Source organism: Arachis ipaensis, chromosome B2, assembly GCF_059453495.1.
Source record: "Arachis ipaensis isolate K30076 ecotype BB chromosome B2, ASM5945349v1, whole genome shotgun sequence".
Classification (NCBI taxonomy): domain Eukaryota; kingdom Viridiplantae; phylum Streptophyta; class Magnoliopsida; order Fabales; family Fabaceae; genus Arachis; species Arachis ipaensis.
This window is the reverse complement of record NC_142437.1, coordinates 25,249,480-25,266,634: the sequence shown is the minus strand read 5'-3', so window position 1 is coordinate 25,266,634 and position 17,155 is coordinate 25,249,480. Positions and strand designations below refer to the sequence as shown.

The 17,155-nt window shown below is 35.2% G+C and overlaps 1 pseudogene; it reads left to right on the top strand.

The window, feature by feature from the left end:
• The first annotated feature begins 1,436 nt into the window (after positions 1 to 1,436).
• On the top strand, positions 1,437 to 17,000 carry LOC107627045 (pre-mRNA-splicing factor ATP-dependent RNA helicase DEAH10-like; annotated as a pseudogene).
• Positions 17,001 to 17,155: the final 155 nt, after the last annotated feature.

Genomic DNA, 17,155 nt, shown 5'->3' with positions numbered 1-17,155 from the left:
GATTACTGGTTGAACCGATTAGGTCAATACTACAAATATAAAATTCTAAAAATAAATAATACAAAAATAGACATAAAATTAGTCAATACTACAATAATATTTTAATTTAACACAATAAGAGTGACAATATTAGGTAATTAGCAATCAATTCCAATTAAGCAATTAACAATCACTTTACAGGAATGGAGCCTATTAACAATTAACAATCAAATAGGCAATTAATCAATTCTAACAAAATCTATTAGCAAGTAACAATCAATTCTAACATAGCCTATTATCTAGTTCTAATCACACTATCACATTGACAATCTATTAGGCAATTAACAATAACATTGCAGCAATGAAGCCTATTAACAATTAATAATCAATTAGGAAATTAACAATCAATTTTAACAAGACTCTATTAGCAATTAACAATCAATTCTAATAGATAAAATATGTAAACTATGTATAAGGGCCAGGGTTCTAAAAATGGACTGGTGATCAAACCGCTCTAGCTACTAGTTCAATGGTTTACTGGTCTAATCGGTTCAACTGTGATTCAACTGAAAAAACTGTTTTATAATAAAATAATAAATAAATTATAAATAAACACCTTACATCATAATTACAACTAGTACAACTGAATCACAAAACATAAACAGCATCACACTCACTATAAAAATCAAAAAACACAATGGCACAATTAATCAATAATCATACAATCTAAACACAACTAAGTCATCAAGACAATCACAATACAACACATTAATTTATAAAAACATTCGATAATTTCAATCTAAAGCACAATTAAGTCATCAAGTCACTCACAATCTAACTGCAATTGAGTCACAAAACACAGCAGTACATCACTATATATAAAAAACACAAAACAATAGCACAATTTGAATAAAGACTATCAAGGTTAACCAGTGATCTAAATCAACTAATCCTTCAATGATTTAATACAAAATAAGAAAAAAAAGTAACAAATGTACAATACAGCATCGGAGCAGAGCTAACCATTCAATGATTCAAATTTCAATTTGAGTACTACTAGCAGAATCCCAAACAAAAATCAATGTTTTGAGCAAAGAATGAAAAAGAATAGAAAACGAAAATTAAAAGCAACTAAAGCCATTACCTTCGTTCTGAGCAGTCTGAGTAAATAATCCAATTCAGTTACAATATCACAGCAATCGACAGCAATCCACTCCTACCAGTAACCTCAACAGTCAAAATTACTCAAAATTATTTAACCCAGTAACAAGTAACAACAACAACGTTCACAGATTATCTAACAACAATTATTCAAAATTATCCACAATCCTAAACCACAGTAATGAAAAATCACAGTTCACATATTAAATAACAGCAATTAGCCAATTATAGTTTCAAAAAAAATTAATACCTAGAAGCTAGAACAGAGTTGACCGAGCTAGAGGGGGACAGGGAGCATGACTGAAGGGCTGACACAGCTGAAGGGACAGGAGCGCAGTGAAACAGATCTGGCGCCTGCAGAGGAGAAGAAAGTTGCGACGGTGGCTGTGCGATGGAGGGTAAGGAAGTTATGATGGTGGCTAGACGGAAGTGAGGGAATAAGGAGGAGCTAGATGAGACAAAAGAGAAGGAGAGTGGCTCAGTGTGAGATGAGCTCGATGATACTTTCATCCATATCTAAAAATTACCAGCAATCCAATAACAATACAGTGGAAGTGTGGAACAGACCTGGCGGCAGCGAGAAGTGGTTGCGCGACGGACAGTGGCTGCACGAACAAAGCTTGCAGTGTTCTCGATTTTCGAATAGAAAAACGGCGGTGGCTGGAGTCTAGACATTGGCTGGACGGAGGTTGCGTCAGTGGCTTCTAACGGCCCGATGTTGCGACGGCGGTGGCGGCTTCAAAAGTTGCTTCGCGTTCTCCTTCTGCCTGTCGTGGATTGGAGATTGGAGAGTAGAGGGGTACTGGGGTAATGGTCACTGGTTAGGGAGTTACGGTTCCAAAATCCAAACACAAAGTGACAAAACGCTGCTTTTTTTAAATAAGTCAAAAACCGGCCGGGTCACGGTTCGGCGATCCATCACCAGGTTCTTAATCTACCAGTTTCTACTTCTGTCAAAAACCGTCTTTAGTAACGGTTTTTGATTTGACTAGCCAGTTCGAACTGGTTTTCAGAACCTTGATAAGGACCACACCATTATTGTTGCGAAAAAAAAACGACCAGACCATTATAAACAATGGTAATTTCAGGACCCTCAAAATTAAAACTGAAAATAAGGTGCATCCCTATTATAAAAAGTTATCAGGTGAGAGATTTCTGAATGGTTTTGTTAAGTTGGAATGACTTTCACAAAAAATTTTTGTTAGCAGCATAATATCATAACCACAAAGTAAACTAAATAACTAAATACCAATATCCAAATATTTTCTTCCCAAATACAAAATTAGCAAACAAACATAAAATCTGCAGTAAGCAGCATAACTAAATTAGTAATTAGCAAGGTTCCCATTCAACAAATTTAAATCTCCAATTCAACAAATTGACAAATTCAGGTCTCATCATAAATTCATAACCAAGCAATTAGTTAATTACATTACATACATAGCATCGTAAGAGATCATAGCTTACAACACACACAATTAACTAATTGTTTTTAACTAAATTATTTTGAACACATTAAAATCTAAATTAACCAAATCACATTTTTTATGAAAACCAGATTAACAACGAAAAGAGTAAGCAAGAAAAATTAAGTAACCTTCGGTGATCTTCCAATGAGCAGAGTACGAAAGAGGAGCAAGAATGTGACGATGAATATGAGGGAGAGGAAGCAAGACCGCTGGCGACGAGCACGTGAGGGACGACAAAGCTGGACTAGAAAAAGAGGTTGGCTACGCAACGAAGCTGCACAGAAGCAGAAATTGGTATATTAAGAAACCGGTAATGGATTGCTGAACCGAACCATGACCCAGCCAGTTTTTGAATTTTGCAAAAAAACACAGCGTTTTGTCACTTTATGTTTGGATTTTGGAACCGTAAGTCCTTAACCAGTGACCATCACCACAGTAACCCTCTACTCTCCATTCTCTAGTCCACAATGGGCAGAAGGAGAATGCGAAACAACTTCCGGCGCAACTTCCAAAGCCGCCACCACTGCCACCTCCATCCAGCCAACATCCATACTCCAGCCACCGCCATTTTTCTCTACGAAAATCGAGGCCACCACCAGCTCTATTCGTGCCGCCACTGCCCGTCGTGCAACCACTTTCCGCCGCCGCTAGGTCTATTCCATACTTCCATTGTATTGTTATTGGATTGCTTATAATTTTTAGGTATGGATGAGAGTATCATCGAGCTCGTCTTACAATGAGCCACTCTCCTTCTCCTTTGTCTCATCGAGCTCCTCCCTCACTTTCGTCTAGCCACTATCGCAACTTCCTTGTCCTCTGCAGGCGCCAACTTTGTTTCACTGCGCTCCTGTCCCTGCAGCCATGTCAGCCCTTCGGCCGTGCTCCTTGTCCCCCTTTAGCTAAGTCTACTCTGTTCTAGCTTCTAAGTATTACATTTTTTTGCAACTATAATTGACTAATTGTTGTTAGTTAATCTGTGAACTGTGATTTTTCATTACTATAATTTAGGATTGTGGATAATTTTAAATAATTGTTGTTAGTTAATCTGTGCTGTTGTTACTAGGTTGAATAATTTTGACTGTTCAGATTATTGGTTGGAGTGGGTGTGATATTGTAATTGAATTGTATTGTTTACTCAAACTACTCAGAACGAAGGAAATGACTTCAGCTGATTTTAATTTTCATTTTCTATTCTTCTTCATTCTTTGCTCAAAACATTGATTTTCATTTGGGATTGTGCTAGTAGTACTCAGATTGAAATTTGAATCATTGAATGGTTAGCTCTGCTCTGATGCTGTATTGTACATTTGTTACTTTGTTTTCTTATTATGGATTGAATCATTGAAGGATTAGTTGATTTAGTTCACTGGTTAACCTTGTTAGTCTTTATTCAAATTACGTTGTTGAATATAGTGACGTACTACTGTGTTTTGTGACTCAATTGTACTTAGATTGTGACTGACTTGATGACTTAATTGTGCTTTGGATTGAAATTATTGAATGATTAATTGATTATTGATTATCTATGGCTACTTTATTGTAATGTTGTTGTGTTTTGTGATTTTTATACAGTAATGTGTTGTATTGTGACTGTCTTGTATCTTAGTTGTATTTAGATTGTATGATTATTGATTAATTGTGTTGTTGTGTTTTGTGACTTTTATAGTGATGTGATATTGTTTTATGTTTTGTGATTCAATTGTACTAGCTGTAATTATGATGTAAGGTGTTTATTTATAATTTATTTATTATTTTGTTATAAAACGATCTTTTCGATTGGATTACAGTAGAACGAGTTGAACCAGTAAACTATTGAACTAGTAGCTAAAACGATTTGATGATTGGTCCGAGTTTTAGAACCTTGGCCCTTATACTTAGTTTACATAGTTTATCCGTTAGAATTGATTGTTAATTGCTTAATTGATTGTTAATTGTTAATAGGCTTCGTTGCTACAATGTGATTGTTAATTGCCTAATAGATTGTCAATGTGATAGTATGACTAGAACTAGATAATAATAAATCTGTTATACTATTGTACAAATAGTAAATAAAATATTTAATTTTTCATGTTTAATATTAAAGTACTTTATGTTGGTAATAAATAATAATAAAACTACTGTAATAAAGTACAAATAACAAATAAAATATGATATACTTTTTATTTTTATTATTATATTTTTTGTGTCAATAATAAATTAAATATTATATGTTTTTTAGGTTTAGTATCATATCTTTTGTCTTAATAATGGATAATTATAAAGAATTTATTTTAATTGTATAATTTTTTTTATTTTATTTGGAGAATAAAATGTATCTATTTCTATTATTAAAAAATAAAAACGATGAAGAAGTTTAAGTCTTGTGGGCTCCCAATGTTAGTTTCACTGGTATTGAAATTTTTTTTCATTGATATTATTATTATTATTATTATTATTATTATTATTATTATTATTATTATTATTATTATTATTATTATTATTAGAGTAATTACCCAAATCAGTCCCCAAGAATTTTAGAATCGGACATTCTAGTCCCTAAGGAAAATTAATACACAGATCAATTCCCAAAGTTTTACTCTGGTAGACAAATCAGTCCCCAGTTCATTTTTCGGCAGAATAATTACTCAGATCAGTCCCCAAAGATTTTAAAAACGGACATTTTAGTCTCCAAGAAAAACTAATGTACAAATCAATCCCCAACGTTTCTCTCTGTTAGACATAATAGTCCTCCGTCCAAAAATAAAATAAAATAAAATTATTGTTATTATTAATTGCACAATAATATTGTACTATATTTTTTTGTATTTTTTGGACAAAAATAATGATAAATTTATTCATTAAATTCTTATATATATATATATAGCCACTCAATAATAATAATAATAATAATAATAATAATAAAAAAGATTATTTTACAAAAAATTCAAGATTAAAACTATTTGATATTTTTGTATTTAATATAATTAAAAGATGTCTTATGTAAAAAAAATATATGTTTGTATTAAAAAAATATATTAAAAGAAAATATTTTAATTTTGATTTATATTAAATACATATTTTTTTAATACAAACATATTTTTTAAAATTGTACATCTTTTGATTATATTAAATACAAAAATATCAAATAGTTTTAACCTCAAATTTTTTATAAAATAATCTCTAATAATTGTATTTATTTATTTATTATTTATTTATTTATTTATTTATTTATTTATTTATTATTATTATTATTATTATTATTATTATTATTATTATTATTATTATTATTATTATTATTATTATTGTACCATAATTTTTTGTATTTTCTAGTAAAAATAATGATAAATTTATTCATTAGATTCTTATATATGTATTTTTATATATATAGTCACTCAATGATGATGATGATGATGATGATGATGATGATGATGATGATGATGATGATGATGATGATGATGATGATGATGATGATGATGATGATCAATAAAATTATTTTACAAGAAATTCAAAGTTAAAATCATTTGATATTTTTGTATTTAATATAATCAAAAGATGTACTATTGTAAAAAATATGTTTGTATAAAAAAAGCATGTATTTAATATAAATCCAAATTAAAATATTTTCTTTTAATATATATTTTTTAATACAAACGTATATTTTTTTACATAGCATATCTTTTAATTATATTAAATACAAAAATATCAAATAGTTTTAACCTTGAATTTCTTGTAGAATAATCTCTAATAATTTTATTATTATTGTTATTATTATTATTATTATTGAGTGACTATATATATAAAAGAATCTAATGAATAAATTTATCATTATTTTTGTCTAAAAAATGTAAAAAAAATATAATACAGTATTATTGTACAAATAATAATAATAATAATAATAATAATAATAATAATAATAATAATTATTTTATTTTATTTTATTTTTGGACGGAGGACTGTTATGTCTAATAGAGACAAACGTTGAAGATTGATTTGTACATTAATTTTTTTGGGGGACTAAAATGTCCATTTTAAAAATCTTTGGGGACTGATCTAGGTAATTACTTTGCCGAAAAATGAATGGGGACTGATTTGTCTGCCGGAGTAAAATCTTGAGAATTAATCTGTGTATTAATTTTTCTTGAGGACTAAAATGTCCGATTTTAAAATCTTTGGGACTAATTTGGGTAATTACTATTATTATTATTATTATTATTATTATTATTATTATTATTATTATTATTATTATTATTATTATTATTATTATTTATTTTGCTGGGCTCGGTTGGTTTTAGTTTGTTATTATTATAATATCATTTTTCAGAAAAATGGAACTTCATGCTCAAAATAGCATGTCCATATGATAGCCCAAAATTAGATTTTTGACCAATAAATTCCTTCTCAACCTAGTCCAATGACAACAAAAACCAACAAAAAGTAATTACCTTCGTTAAACCATTAACAATCACTATATACATCCAACAAATTTCTGCTGCCACTGTTATTCTTTAGGATGTGTCTCCTCCTTCAACAACAATGCCAACACGTCATAGGATCCCTTCACCACCTTATTTTAGCAAGGCTGAAAAATTCTTGTTTCAGGAAGTTGGTGAAGATTTTACAATTCACAAACTAATCGGTAAGTGCACCGAGTCATACCAAGTAATACCTCAGGTGAGTGAGGGTTGATTCTACGAGAATTGATGGACTAAGCAACAATGGTTAAGTGATTTACTTAGTTAGACAAACAGAAAATGGTGTTTGAGAGTTCAAAGAGCATTAAACAGTAATTTCAGAAAATTAAAAGACAGGCAAATAAATAAGTTGGGAATAAAACATGGAGAAAGCAGCTAAGGTTTCAGAGTTATCTATTTTCCGGATTGACTTTTCTTATTAACTATTTTAATCATGTAAGATTTAATTTATGGCAAACTATATGTGACTAGACCCTAATTAGTTAGACCTTTCTAGTCTCCTCTAACTCTCATCAACCGCCAATTCCTTGGTCAATTAATTCCAATTAGAGGGTGAAATTCAATTCTAGTTTATGTGCCACAAAAATCCTAATTACCCAAATATAAGAGGATTATATGTCACGTATCCCGTTAAGTCCAGATAATTAGAAATTTAAGAGAATATGTTTTCAAGCTGTTGTTCAAGTAAAGAGCTTTTCCAAGTTATACAAAAACTCAATTAGAAAGAGGGTCATACTTCCGTTCCACCCAAATTCATAAGATAAAGAACGAAAACAATTCTTAAATTATAAATCAGTACATGAATTAAAATAGAAAAACAATAGAATCAATCCATACAAATAGACAGAGCTCCTAACCTTTAACAGTGGAAGTTTAGTTGCTCATGGCAAAGAGTGAAAAACTAGGATTCATGTCAACTAAATTGGGATGAGGTGGAATGAAAAGTTAACTAATGGAATGATGGAATTCCCTGAAGAGAAGTTTCTTTTTCCCTTTTATATCTAATCCTAATTAATTTAAAATCTAATTTCTAAAATTAAAATAATATCTTTTCCTATTTTTAAATTAAAATTTAAATTTAAATCAGAATTAATTATAGCAATCAACAAGTTTTCAATTGATGGATGGGGACCACTTGCTTCGTAGGATCCACGCTTAACTTGGGCTTTAGTGTGCTTTAGCTCCCGGCATTTTCTGCGTTTTCTGCACGTGGCGCATGTCACGCGTACGCGTTAATCACGCGTACGCGTCGATGGTCTTCTTCGCGTGTCACGCATCCGCGTCAAGTACGCGCACGCGTCGCTGTGCAAACCTCCAAATCACGCGCACGCATCAGGTATACGTACGCGTCACTCCTCACTGGTTATCTCCTTCAATTCTTGTGCTCCTTCCATTTATGCAAGCTTCCTCTCCATCAAATCCAACCGAATGCTATCTAAAATAAACAGAATTGCACACGACTCAAAGTAGCATCCATAGTGGCTAAAAGATAATTAATTCTTGATTAAACTCAACAATTTAAATGCAAATTCATTAGGAAAAGATAGGAAAGATTCTCACGTATCTTTATGAGTTATTCCAATCACTTTTTCATCACGGCAAAATCTAGCACCAAACAGGAACTGTGGAATCTCTGCACAGTAAAATGGAATACATAGAACATGGTGAAAACCATCTATATATGCCCAAAATCCTTTTTTCCTTTACTTTTATAGAAAAACTAAATCATGAATTATATGAAAAATAAATGCGACCTACGTGTGGTTTTCTCACTTCCTGTTTCTCTAACGATAATTAAAATATTATTTTTTTTGGACCTCTTCAATGAGTCTTTTCTCAATTATAAGAGTACACAATGATGACAACAAGCATAATCCGGATTATCACAACACAAGCCAAAAACTACTAGGAAAACATAACAAGGAAGAAAAATATAAAATTAGACTTACTCTGTTGTGCTATCTTTGGCCTCTTGAAAAAGGAAACAACTATAAATGTTAAAAAATAACAAAAACACTAAAACTCAGTGGCTACCTCTTTGCTGTTCTTTTGCAGCAAGTCTTTGAAATCTCAGTGGTAGCCACTGTCGCATTTCCAAATTAACAGTTTTGGATTTGTTGAAATGCCTTCCATGGCTAAGAGAAGCCATGACCCTTGTTCTATCGGAAAATTCTCTAATGAAAAGCAAAATCGTCAAACTGAGTTCTCTGCACGGTATGGATTTTCGCAATACATGTCAAGTTTCATTATTTCCTCCAAACCCACGAACAAAAGAATCACGTTTGTAATCACTTTGGAAAAAGAGAAAGGAGGGAGGGAGGATAAATTTGACTGTAATTTTAGTGTATTTGTTGTTTTTAACATTTATAGTTTCCTTTTTCAAAAGGCAAAAGATAGCATAGCAGAGGAAGTCTATCCCGATAGCTTCTGGTATTGGCTGAGCTTGATGTTATATTTTTCTTCCTTGTTATGTTTTTCCTAATTATTTTCGACTTGTGTTGTGATAATCCAGATTATGCTTATTGTCGTCATTGTGTACTCTTGTAGTTGAGAAAAGACTCATTGAAGATGTCCAAAAGAATGATATTTTGATTATCGTTGGAGAAACAGGAAGTGGAAAAACCACACGTAGGTCACATCTTACTTTTTATGTAAGAGTAAACTACCATTTCTACCCATGGAAGTTAAAAACGCTGACAAAATTACCCATAAGAGACGGAAACTACCAAATGTATCCATCAATCATGAGTTCCGTGGGACGAAACTAACCAATCCATATTCCGGCGTTGACTCCATCAGTAACACTCCCTACGTGGCACTTCACGGCGTGACATGGCTTGGGGGGCTGCACATGTGGATTGCTGACATGTCTGACCGTTATAATGTACCCTCAACCCCAAAATTTCCCAAATTCAAACATTGTTTCATCCAAAGCACGAACCCTAGATTCACAGTAATCTTGGAAATTATACCAATGTCGAGGCGAAGACTCTTTACTCCACCTTCTAGTGGCAGCGGTAGTGTGTCTGGAAGCTCAATTTCAAAAAGGGTGCATGATAGGAAGTTCAATGGCAGATGTTTCTGTGGGTTGGGGGTGACGCTGTTACAGTCCGGGACGGCGATGAATCCTGGAAGGTGGTTCGTCCGTTGTCCCAATTGGAAGGTAACCCGTTGTACACCCTGTTTTGTGGGAGTTGAATGTGCATCTGATTTTAATTTTTTTGCCATGGATAGAACTCGGACTGCAACTTCTTTGCATGGGTAGACGAAATTGAAGGGCAGTGGGAGGTTGAGGGTTTGAGGAGAGCACTGTCGGAAAGAAAGATGCATGAAGATGTTGATGAGGCTGAGGCTGAAGTGAAGATGCTCACGAAATCAGGCAGCTTTGAAGCTGAATTTAGCAAAATTAGGTTTTGGCTTCTGATGATATCAATGGCTGTAGTTTGTAATGTTGTGTGCACTGTGTATCTGATTCTTAGGAAGGTTTGATCCTTATTAGTTGTTAGTGTAATATCCTGACAAAAATACCCATGATCGATTCTAAATATACCATTTGTGCACACATGGTATGCAATTAATGTCAGATGTAGGCTTATAAGTTATGTAACATGAAAAAATTATCTGCTACTAATTGCAATTCTTGTTTACTTTCTGGTCCAAAATAACATCAAAGACAGGCATAATATCCTGATAAGTATGTAGTAACTGGCTTACAGAAATGTGCAAGATTGTACTAAGAGTTATCAAAACGTAAACAAAATAAGGCATAGTTTGTGACATGTCCAACAATTGTACGATAATCTGCCAACAGGATTACAAAAAAACATAAGTTATGAAACTATTGCTTCACGGAATTGGAGTGGAGTTGCTGCTTCCGCTTGACCCCTCTTTCAAGTGTGCAGTTGTTGACCCCTTTTTGGCTGGCAGACGGAAGGCTGGCTGCGGCCACCTCCTTGAGGTTGATACTCTAACTGTGGGGGTTGGCATAAACTCCATGAACCTTGAAGTAGTACCCTGGGAGGCAGCTTGCATAGTGTGAGGTGTTACAGTGGGTGGCACATCAGAGGCTGGGGGTGATGAACTAGTAGTAGCTGGTGTTGTTGGGCTGACAATAGGCGGAGGAGGTTGTGGTTGCTGACTAGTTGGTGACGGTCTCCTCACATTCTTCTTCTTCTTTGGTGGCCTTTTTGCAGTGGGTGGCCTAACTGGGGTGGTCTCCTGTTCAGATATAAACGTATGAGTGACATAATGACATAAAACTTGCACATTGTAAAAGGGTTTAGGGCAAAATAATTCAATAGAGTTACAGGTGGTGGCTGAGTTGTTGCTGCTTCAGCTGCTTCAACAGCTTCAAGAGTTTCCTCCCAAAACATCTCCTCCAGTCTTGCCGCCTCCTCTTCGTCATCCACAGCAGGTGGGTGTTGACTTGCACTTTGTCCCCCAGCACTCCCAGCCATTGCCTCCTTCTTCTTGGAACAGCTGCGACTGTTATGTCCAGTCTGCATTAACATGTGGCATGAAACAAAATGTGGAACATGAATTTATAAATGATGTGAGATATGAAGTATGAATTACCTTTAGGCAATACTTGCAGGTGATGGGGCCATACTTTCTGGGGGCCCTATGTGGATCTGGGGTGGGTTCCTTTGGGGCGTCATTCCTTTTGTCTCTTTTCGACTTTGGCCTCCCAATCTGCTTCTTGTATACTGGTGGCAGTACAGGTGGTAGGTCAACATGCTCCCAATATTCTTGACTTGGAACAGGTTGGATGAGGAACTGGTATGTGCTGTTATATGCCCCATGGAAAGCCAGTTGTGTGCATGTTCCTCTGGTCGCCTATTCTGGTATGCAAGGGCAGCACATGCATGCCTGCATGGCAAGCCAGTCAGTTGCCAAAATCTGCAACTGCAAGTCCTCTTTTCTAAGTCCACCATAACCTTATGTGGCAAGTACTGAACTTCATACACATTTCCAGGATCATCTCCAGTGGGAAACAGGCGCCACTTATTGCTCTCCCTTTTCTCTTTTTCCAGCCTACTCTGCTACACCGGAGTGATAACTCCATTATATCCAACCAACGCCTTCTTGTTTCTAGCAATTATGCTCATCATGTAAACCCTCACCTCTTCCAGCATAGTTATAATAGGCTTCCCTCTCATCTTCTTGATCCTAGAATTGAACGATTCGCAGTTGTTGTTGGTATAATTTTCAGACTTTGGGTATTCGCTAAAGCCAGACCTACTCCATTGACTTGGAGGGATCCTGTTCAGATACTCCCAAGCATGTGGATTAACCCGTCTGATCCGATCCAGTACAGCATTGAACTCTTGGGAGGTTGTGGCCTTGGCACACCTCCACATTGCCATCTTCAACTCTGTATCACCCCACTATTTTCTGAAGTTCTGCCATATGTGCATAGCACAATATCTATGATGAGCACCTGGGTTTACTTCACGCATAGCAGGGATGAGGCCCTAGTGGGGAAAAGTAAAGCAAGTAAATCATGTTCCCTTATGAATAGCTATTCATATAGAAATGAAGTAACTATATAAACAACATTGTAAATTGCTAATTATAAAGGCATACATGGACAATAAGAATTGAGACCATTACCTTCTGCATGTCCGACATGAAGTTAATTCCATTGATAGCTGCGTCCCCTAAGTCTTGTTGGAGAAGTTCCAGAAACCACTTCCAACTATCCTTGCATTCACACTCCACCATAGCATAGGCTATAGGGTATATATGGTTATTGGCATCGTGGCCGATCGCAGTCAACAATTGCCCAGGGTAGTATCCCTTCAAAAAAGTACCATCTAACCCGATAAAAGGCCTACAGCCAACCGAGAAGCCCTTCTTACACCCTTCCAAGCATATGTAAATTCTTTTGAATTTATACCCAGTCCCTTCGACATAATCAGTGCTAATCCTTACGGTGGAGCCAGGGTTGGTCCTTATTATTTCATTAGCATAATCCCGTAGAAGTGCATACTGAGCTATCTCTGATCCTTCTATTAGTTCTTTCGCCTTCACCATTGCACGGTATATCTTCCTCTCATTGACAATCACATCAAACTCCTTCTTGAAAAAATCATGTGCCTGCCTTTGAGTCATGTCTGGATGGTCACGGATCTTGTCCTCAAGCTCTTCAACAACCCATTTTCCATCTGCAGATTTGTTCTTATTAACTCTGCTGCAAGTATGTTCGTTGACAAAGGTCTTCACTTGGAAGCTTAATGGAAACGACCGTTTGGCACAATAAATCTGCCATGGGCAATCCTCGTCATAACATATGGCCTTGCACCTTGTTGAATCAATTCTTGGAAAGAATATGCTTCGCCCTAGGTTGATGTTGAACTTCCTTACTGCCTTCTTGAAATGCTCCAGATTCTCAAATTCCATCCCAACCTCTAGCCTTACCTCCCTAACTGGGGCATCGGGATTAGCTTGAGGAAATGCTGCTTGCTGACTGTCTTCATCATCACTTGCAATAGAATCCAGCTCTTCAGACTCGTAACAATGCATCCCTGCACTTGGCCCAAACATATCTTCACCCTCCACAGGTATAAAGATTGAAGGATGCTTGTTTGGATCCTGGTTAGGTATGAACGTTTGCCCTGATGGAGGAGGTCTAACTGTTGATCGTCTCTTTCGCTTCTTTGGACTACCACCACCCACATCTGGGTTTGTAGACGGTTCGGGCTGTGAACTGCTAGGTTGACTCTCTTCACAAGGTGTTTCATTCTCATTCTGAATGGTCTGCTCCTGAGACTCTGGTTCGTTGCAAGATTGTGGAATATATTGTGTGAAAACCTCATTAGATTCCGCAGGCCCTTTATCAATTGTGGGAGCCACTGACTCCGCAGACACTGGATTTCGGTGCCTAGTTTCTTGACTTCCAACTGGCACACGTGGTTGTTGAGGCTCTGGAGGAGTCTTGTCCAACGGCTCATGTGGAGGCAAATTGGGTTCGGTGGGTGCATCTGGGGTCTGAATGATCCTTGGTGGCTCTTCGAAGGTTATCTTTGGTGAGTGTGTGGGGAGATTTGGTTCGTCACTGCCTACTTTTGGTTGTTCTGTTTGGGTATCCGGTCCAGGCATAACTCCTTCAGTATCGCTGATCTTCACCACTTTCTTGTGCTTCTTCTTTGGTGTTGAGGGTCTCCTAACACACAGTTTGGTTCTGTGCTTCACTGGGGCCTTCGTAACATTTAAAATCTCAAGATCTGGTTCAGGTTCATTGTTTTCTTCTGCAAACTCAGGAAGGTTAACTGGATGCTCAGTGAACACCTCAACTCTCCTCCCATTAACAATGGCTGCTTCGTACATAGTCACCACATCCATGTCAAGTCTAAGCAACCTCAACCCACCATTCAACTCCTTCCCAGGTTCAAGCCAGTAAAGCTCGCTCACATCAGTGTACCCTATATCCTTTACTAAGTCATTCATGAAGAACCTATTTAGAGTATCGACATTCACTCGTTCAATCTCTATTTTCTCACCCCCAACGTATGCGACATTCACTCCTATTATTTAGTTTTTCTATAAAAGTAAAGGAAAAAAAGGCTTTTAAGCATAGCAGATTTTCACCATGTTCTATTTATTCCATTTAACTGTGTAGAGATTCCACAGTTCATATTTAGTGCTGGATTTTGCCGTGATGGCAAAATGTTTGGGATAATTCAACCGAGACGTATAGCTGCCATTACAGTTGCAAAACGGGTTGCTGAAGAATGTGGTATTGAGTTGGGCCAGAAAGTTGGGTACTCTGTTAGATTTGATGATACTACTTCCAGCTCAACAAGAATTAAATATATGAGAGATGGATTGCTTCTAAGGTATACGTGTAACATGGATGTTTGAATATCTTTTTCCGTTTTCCAGTAAGATTCATTTGTTGAGACTTTTACTGGGAACTTGGCCAATCAGAATTTGTTGCTCTTCTCAATACTGAAATATGAAAGAAATTATGACTTTGCTTTGGTGGTGTCTTTCTTCCATTTGTTTTAAGTTGTTTTCTTTAAGAATGGGCTAACCAAACCACGTTCTTCACAAATTGCCCTCTTTGACATGGATTTTAGTTGTATGTGATTTGAAGCAACTAAGGAGATTTCAATTTGAAATATCTGTTTTCTGCAAATTGTAATGCAGCTTTTTGTATAGGATATCTGATGTGTTTCTTTATGCTTATAGGGAAGCATTGTTGGATCCATATCTTTCCAAGTATTCCGTTATAATTGTTGATGAAGCACATGAGAGAACTGTCCACACTGATGTCTTGCTGGCCTTGCTAAAAAATGTACAATCTGCTCGGTCAAGATCTATTGCCGATGATCAGGGCGTTAACTTTGGAAAAAAGAATGTGAATGCTGGCATGTCACGGGAGAAAGAATACGGTGGTTAGAGCAACAGTTTTCTTAAAAAGGATAACCACAAAAATTATGCTCCGTTGAAGCAAATATTTATGTCTGCTAGTCTTGATGCTCGCACTTTCTCCGAGTATTTTGGTAGTGCCAAATCTGTTCACATCCAAAGGAGACAATTTTCCATGGACATATTTTACACATGCCATCCAGAAGAAGACTATTTAGATGCTTCCTTGATAACAATATTCCAGGTGATAGGTTTAATTAATTAATAACCATTTAATTTAATCTAATATAATGCAATCTATATTTTATTTGATTGTAATGAGAAATCTTTGGATATTTTACAATGCATCACTCTTGGTTTCTACATATGCATTTATGGTATTTACAGCTTCATAACTCATGCTATGACTCAATCCATTCATTCTCATTAGTGCATTAAATCATCCAGCGATATTGTTGCGTATATATTATAAATAAAATCATATGATATACGGTTATAACAATGTAGTGAGTGTTGGATGATTGAGAAACAAAATTTATAGTTCTGTTGCTTAAACTCATGTCATTGATCTATAGATTCATCAAAGGAGGGCCCTGGTGATATACTAGTATTTCTGATTGGTCAAGAAAAGATTGAATCAATTGAAAATCTTATCAATGACAGACTCACTCAGTTTTCTGAAGGGAGTCAGAAGCTTTAAGTTGTGCCTAAATTTGCAGCTCTTCCATCTGAGCAGCAGTTGCAGGTCTTTGCACCAGCTCCGTTTGGGTTTTGCAAGGTATTTCCTCTTTGCATTTATCTTTCATTTGCTCTGTCTCTCAACTGATTCAATAAAACTAAAGGGAAAATAAATTTAAGTTAGACGTTAGTAAAATTGGATTCAAATATTTAAAATAATTGATATATTTAGTCTAGGTTTCCATTAAATATCGTGAGGCATTTTGTTTTGTTTGACCAAATCTACAATTTAAAGTAAAATGCCGGTGGCCTCATTTTAGAGTTAAATATGCATATGCACATGCTTTTAAATTTATATATAATCTATTTTTAAGTAAGGTTCACTGTAAGTGCTACTGGCTTTTCCATAACAACTACCTCCTATGATTTGGTAAATTTCAGCTCAGCTAGACATAATCCCTATGAATACTATAAAATTTTTTTTTTTATTTTGTAAAAAATAATTGGGCATCCACCTTGCTTAATGAGATTTGATGCAAATTTTAAATAATAATCGAATGGGTATTCACTTGCTTTTAGTTGCATTCAAGTTATCTTTCTGTTTCTTTCTTAGGTGATATTGGCAACTAATATTGTTGAGACATCAGTAACAATTTCTGGAGTAAACTATGTAATAGATCCTGACTTTATCAAAGCACGTTCTTATGATTTTGGAAAAGACATGAAATCCTTGATTATAGTACCTACATCCAAATCCCAAGCACTGCAAAGAATGTATGGTGCAAGATTCTGTTTTAATGTGCTTAATGTTGATTGTTGCTTTAATTTAGTAAAAAACCCGACAAGCTTTTCTCTATTTAACCGAGGATGTCAGTTTTTCCAGTGTTAATTTAGTTTAGTGTAGAAAACCTTTTTCTCACATCACACGGCATTGCTGAACAAAGACTTTTTAGATGTAAATCTGGCATATTGTTTTTGGTATATTTTTCAATTTGTTTTTGTCACGTGTTTTTTTTGCTATGCACGTCCATTGGAAATCTCTTT